Genomic DNA, 6,066 nt, shown 5'->3' with positions numbered 1-6,066 from the left:
AATGATAACTTATACTGAAATAGAAAATGAAACGATCGTATGGCATTAATGGCCGGGAGTCCGCACACAGAGAAGCTCTGCTGCCGAGTTGCAAGTCTTTCCAGTTGAGTCTTCTCAGTTGATGGCACGTTTGGCGATTTGCATGTCGATGATGAAATGATGATGAGAGCAACACAAAACCTAGTGGTGAAAATTCCTGTCCCTGCCGGGAATCGCGGCTGAGCCCGCTGCAACCCAGTCGAACGCGTTGACCACTTAAATTTTTTTAAAATTCCTGGCAGATTAAAACTGTGTGCCGGACCGAGACTCGAACTCGGGACCTTTGCCTTTCACAGGCAAGTGCTCTACCATCTGAGCCTCCCACGCACGACTCACACGCCGTCCTCACAGATTTACTTCTGCCGGTACCTCATCTCCTACCTTCCAAACTTTACGGAAGCTCTCCTGCGAACCTTGCAGAACTGGCACTCCTGAAGGTAGGAGACGACGGATGTCTTGTGACGTCCGTCCAGACCAAACGCAACGAACAATACCGAAAAAAAAGTGATAGAGCACTTGCCTGCGAGAGGCAAAGGTTCCAAGTTCGAGTTTTACGCTTAATGATTTTGCGTCTCATCCTTGTGGAGATTCCATGCTTACCCTGTCCGTATCGTTCGAATGTTAGTGTATGTACCACGGAAGCGAGTACCACTCAACCAAGGGTGCGGGCCATCGTTGATTCGTATAGTGCTACATGCTACAATTAGGAATTTTGAATTCTTCAGTGTATAATCCAGTCTGTGAATAGTCAGACAAATTGTAGGAGAAGTGGTTAGTAACACACACTATGTGATCAAAAGTATCCGGACACCCCCAAAACATACGTTTTTCATATTAGGTGCATTGTGCTGCCACCTACTGCCAGGTTCTCCATATCAGCGACCTCAGTAGTCATTAGACATCATGAGAAAGCAGAATGGGCCGCTCTGCGGAACTCACGTATTTGGTACGTGGTCAGGTGATTCGGTGTCACTTGTGTCATACGTCTGTACTCGAGATTTCCACACACCTAAACATCCCTACGTCCACTGTTTCCGATTTGATAGTGAAGTGGAAACGTGAAGGGACACATGCAGCACAAAAGCGTACAGGCCGACCTCATCTGTTGACTGACAGAGACTGCTGATAGTTGGTAGTAATGTGTAATAGGCAGACATCTATCCAGACCATCACACAGGAGTTCCAAACTGCATCAGCTTCCACTGCAAGTACTACGACAGTTAGGTGGGAAGTTGATTTCATGGTCGAGTGGTAAATGAAATGAGCGTATGGCCGGGAGGCCCTACCCGGAAAGTTCGGCCGCCAAGTGCGTCTTGTTTCAGTCGATGCCACATTGGGCGACTTGCGCGCCGGTGAGGAGGATGATATGGTGATGAGGACAACACAACACCCAGTCTGCCAGCGGAGAAAATCTCCACCCCAGCCGGGAATCGACCCCGGGTCCGCTTGCATGGGAGGCGAGTACGTTACCACCCAGCGAAGCAGGCGGACTATCACCCCAGTAAATGCCAAACGAAAAATCGCTTGGTGTAAGGAGCGTAAACATTGGACGATTGAACAGTAGGAAAACGTTGTGTGGAGTGACGAATCACGGTACACAATGTGACAACCGGATGGCAGGGTGTGGGTTATGGCGAATGCCTGGTGAACGTCATCTGTCAGCATGTGTAGTGCCAACAGTAAATTTCGGAGGCGATGGTGTTATGCTGTCATCGTGTTTTTCATGGAGGGGGCTGGCACCCCTTGTTGTTTTGCGTGGCACTATCACAGCACAGGCCTACATTGGTGTTTTCAGCCCTTCTTGCCTCCCACTGTTGAAGAGCAATTCGGGGATGGCGATTGCATATTTCAACACGATCGAGCACCTGTTCATAATGAACGGCCTATGGCGTAATGGTTACACGACGATAACATCCCTGTAATGGACTGGCCTGCACAGCGTCCTGACCTGAATCCTATAGAAAACCTTTGGGATGTTTGGGACGCTGACTTCGAGCCAGGCCTCACCGACCGACGTCGATACCTCTCCCCAGTGCGGCACGCTGTGAAGAATGAGCTGCCGTTCTCCAAGAAACCTTCTAGCACCTAACTGAACGTATGCCTGCGAGAGTGGAAGCTGTCATCAAGCCTAACGGTGGGCCAACACCATATTGAATTCCATTATTACTGACGGATGGTGCCACGAACTTGTAACTCATTTTCGGCCTGGCGCCCGGATGCTTTCGATCACATAGTGTATATTTCGTTTTCTTTTGAATTCACAAGTATTCCCCATTTCTTGCTCACTGTCTGTTGGCCACTTGATACAGATCTTCGTAGCTGGGCCCTGATCACCATTTTGAACACGAAACAGTAAGGCAAAGCAATATGGATGCTATATTTTTGTGTTGGACTGTGATTGTGTAAATCGCAGTTAACTCGGAGCTGATTTTCGTTACTAGATACTGATACCCTTTAGAAGCAAATGGACTGTGAAATGAATGAAAATTTCCAGGATCTTTGAAGAAGCCACAGTAAGAAGTGTGAATTTACTGCGCACGATGTTACCCGGTTTTGCAGAATGAACTACCTGTTGGCTTAAGTTACGTTACTGGCAAAACGGGGGAAAGTTGCATAGTAACCAAATGTTAAGAATTTTCAATCGCTTTGCTAAAGTATCCAGCCATAAGAATACAAACCTGTATGAGCTGGAGGAAAATGCTGGCAGTAATGAGAGGAAACAAAAATTATCTTATCTCGTGTTTCGTAAAGCCTACATTGACCTTTTCAAAGATATCATGATATTTGTCCTGATAGATTTAGGAAAATCGTGGAAAATCTAAATCACGATAGTAGAACGGGATTTGAAAATCGTTCCTCTAGTCTGGCAATAGCTTCGCCGCCACGCTCTGAACAAATGCGTGAACAACGACAACTTCGAAGAAAAGTAGTCGAATGTTTGAAGAATCTCAGCATATATAAATTATTCAATATTGTTGCTTCATTTTTCACTGTAACGGAAAATCTGTACTCAATTACAGTTTTCGTGTTTTCGATTACAAGCCTATGGTACGAATAATGTCGATTGCTTATCGCAAAGGAGGTTAATGAGTATTTTTTTGTCATTTAGAAAGCATCTCTTTTCCTTGCAGTCAAAGGAAAACGTTTCTGCTCGTTTCACTGCTCTACGTTCTGGTCACAATGAAAATTTTGTACTGCATTAGTATTTCTCTGAATGGTCTCTAATGGTAACGGGGCCTTTGGCCATAGGACATGGAAAGTTCTGCATATTGTATCAGTATGTTCTCCTAGCAGCATGGCAGTTCAGTACTTTTTCCATGATCAAACAGCTAGGCCACCAGTTCATCACATGTTATATAGGCTATTTACGTTTTACATGGAAATGACGTGAAACGAAGTCGTTTCCGGGGTACTAACATAAATATTTAGAGTTCGATGTTTCTAAACGTCGAAAGCAGAACCAGGAATCGCACTGGGAAAAGAAAGCCACACACCTGGGTGCTTTGGTAGCGGTTTATCGCAGACAAGAGATGCGAAGGCTGCATAACAGAAGTGAGGAGAAGTCGGATTGGATACATAAGATGACCATCAGAGCAGACAACAAAAAGTGTGCAGTAGTAACCAAACGCGCAGTGAATGGCAACAAAAGCGGGAAGGACTATAGAGACACAACTTCTGATTAAAATTCGATGATGCACTGAGATACGTACCTGAAAGGTTAGAGGAAGTTTTGGTAGAAGATTATATAACCCTGTTATGGAGAAGGAGCCTACATAAGGTTCTAGTCGGAGGCTACACAGAAAGTACGATGACGAACAAAAATTGCCAGAAGAATAATGGAACCGTGCCGAAGGTATAAAATGAGAGTGAGGACAACACACATCAATGTCGAGCCAAAGGAGATAAAAACCTGGGATAGACCATGGACCTGCATTGTCAAATTTCAGATAGACAGTGTTGCAAGATGAGCTGTTACCAGTAATGTTCTCAAAAGTACTGGATGATACGATCGGATGATGGAGAATAAGAAACGACAAAACAAGAATACAAAAGAAAGAACGATGTCAAGAAGAGCAAAATGGCACATTTGGATTCCCTGGTTTTTGTGGATGGCCGACCTCGGTGGCCACGCGATTCTAGGCGCTGCAGTCCGGAACCGCGCGACTGCTACGGTCGCAGGTTAGAATCCTGCCTCGGGCATGGATGTGTGTGATGTCCTTAGGCTAGTTAGGTTTAAGTAGTTCTAAGTTCTAGGGGACTGATGACCTCAGATGTTAAGTCCCATAGTGCTCAGAGCCATTTGAACCGTTTTTTTTGTGAATGACGTAGCAGTAATTGGTGACCTGGAGAAGAGTAGTGCTAAGAATCACCAACAACACGGCAAAAATACTGAATACCCTATAGGACAAGAAAACATGTGAAGGTACCGCGGAAAAGTTGGGCAATTTAAGCAACTAGTGTTGTGAATGACAGAGAGAAACTGAACTGGTGAGGAGGTAAAAGAAAGGGTAAAATGGGTGGGAATGACGTACTATTTAGATAGAGACGTTTATAATAAAAATAACGTATGAAGAGACTCAAAATTACGTACTACAAGACAACAATAGGGAACACGGTGTTATTTTCGGCTAATACCGTAACATTGGGAAAATATGCCGTAGAGCAATAAAAAAATAAAAAAAGAGCAGTCTCTTTAGAGGGGTACTGTAACCCAAAAATTAGAGAAAAAAGACGGGACCGAAGATCAAGACAAAAACTGCGATGGAAGTTTAGTACAGCATAGAAGAATCTGGACTCAAATGAACGATACTGCTCGAGACATAATCTGGATGGGCTTGAGTAGAATGATTAGAAGAGAGTGGGAGAAACTTTGCAAGACAAGAGTAAAAAGTGGATTATTAAATTTACTACACTTAGGAAGAATTGGTCTGACACAGAAATCAAGATTTGAGAGAATGAGAACTGAAGAAGAAACTATACATCAATTAAGATACCAGACATCAGTGATAAAAAATGACAGAGAAGCAAAATGAAGGGTAACCAGTCAGACAGAGAAGAAAAGAGACACTGAGGATATCTAAAGAACAACGGGAGAGAAGGAGAAAAAAGGTGAATATATTTTAATGGGAGAAGAAGAAAACCCAGCTTATAAATAGCCTTCCTATCGTCTTACACAGACCGCCACACAGAAAAAAGAAAAAGAACAAGAAGAAAGCATGTGCACTAACTAATTAATTATTTATGTCATATATTACTGAATAAAAGTTCGTTTTTAAGGTTATTTTCGGATCTGTTAGAAATTTACATAATTGAGAAGGTGAACAATAATATTAACTGATTTCTTCGTCGATACGTGACAGAATATGAAAATTATATAATCAAAGAAACATTTTCATCACTAGTATTTAATTTTTCACGAATCGATTTTGTCACCTGACGACGGCGTTAGAAACTTAAAACCTCTTCGTTATCAAAGAAATAATAGTTGCAGAACACGAAGAACGTGTTTCCTTCCTGGTTTTGTGATGAACAATTTGTACCTCAGTGTAATTGGCCCATATTTCGGACACAATCAATTTTAGGGAGAAGTAAAGATGGTATTAATTTTCGTATTGTAACATACTTGTGAATATTATAACTCGATTACAATACTGAATGATCATTTACACTAAAAGTCAGTCGTAAATGTATGTTTTGTGATGCTATAGTAATGTCTCGCTCTTTGAATGTGCCATAATTATAGACGAATACTACATATAATTCACGTGACCCCTTCGTCTAATGAAAACTTTCTCTGTAGTAGATGTTTCACATGAAATAGTATTCCATATCATGTTAGTGAATGGACATAGTTAAAAAGTTTACTTCTTGCTTTGTTTCTAACTGAAACCGACTAGTGATATAGATTATTGACAAAATTGATTTCTGTACGTTTTGAGACACGGACCCCTGGTTCTCAAGTCTAAAATGTGACAGATTGACCACAAAACAGTCTTATTCAGTTTCTAAAACCTTTTTAATGCAAGT

The 6,066-nt window shown here is 42.4% G+C and overlaps 1 non-coding gene across 1 annotated transcript; it reads right to left on the bottom strand.

The window, feature by feature from the left end:
- Nucleotides 1-581: 581 nt before the first annotated feature.
- LOC126476750 (U6 spliceosomal RNA) lies at nucleotides 582-688 on the bottom strand. The gene has a single exon (XR_007587206.1). It is a non-coding gene; the product is annotated as a U6 spliceosomal RNA (small nuclear RNA).
- Between the last annotated feature and the right edge of the window lie 5,378 nt (nucleotides 689-6,066).

The sequence above is a fragment of the Schistocerca serialis genome, chromosome 4 (assembly GCF_023864345.2).
Source record: "Schistocerca serialis cubense isolate TAMUIC-IGC-003099 chromosome 4, iqSchSeri2.2, whole genome shotgun sequence".
Lineage (NCBI taxonomy): Eukaryota > Metazoa > Arthropoda > Insecta > Orthoptera > Acrididae > Schistocerca > Schistocerca serialis.
Note: the sequence above shows the minus strand (reverse complement) of the source record. Positions and strands in the feature narration are given on the sequence as shown.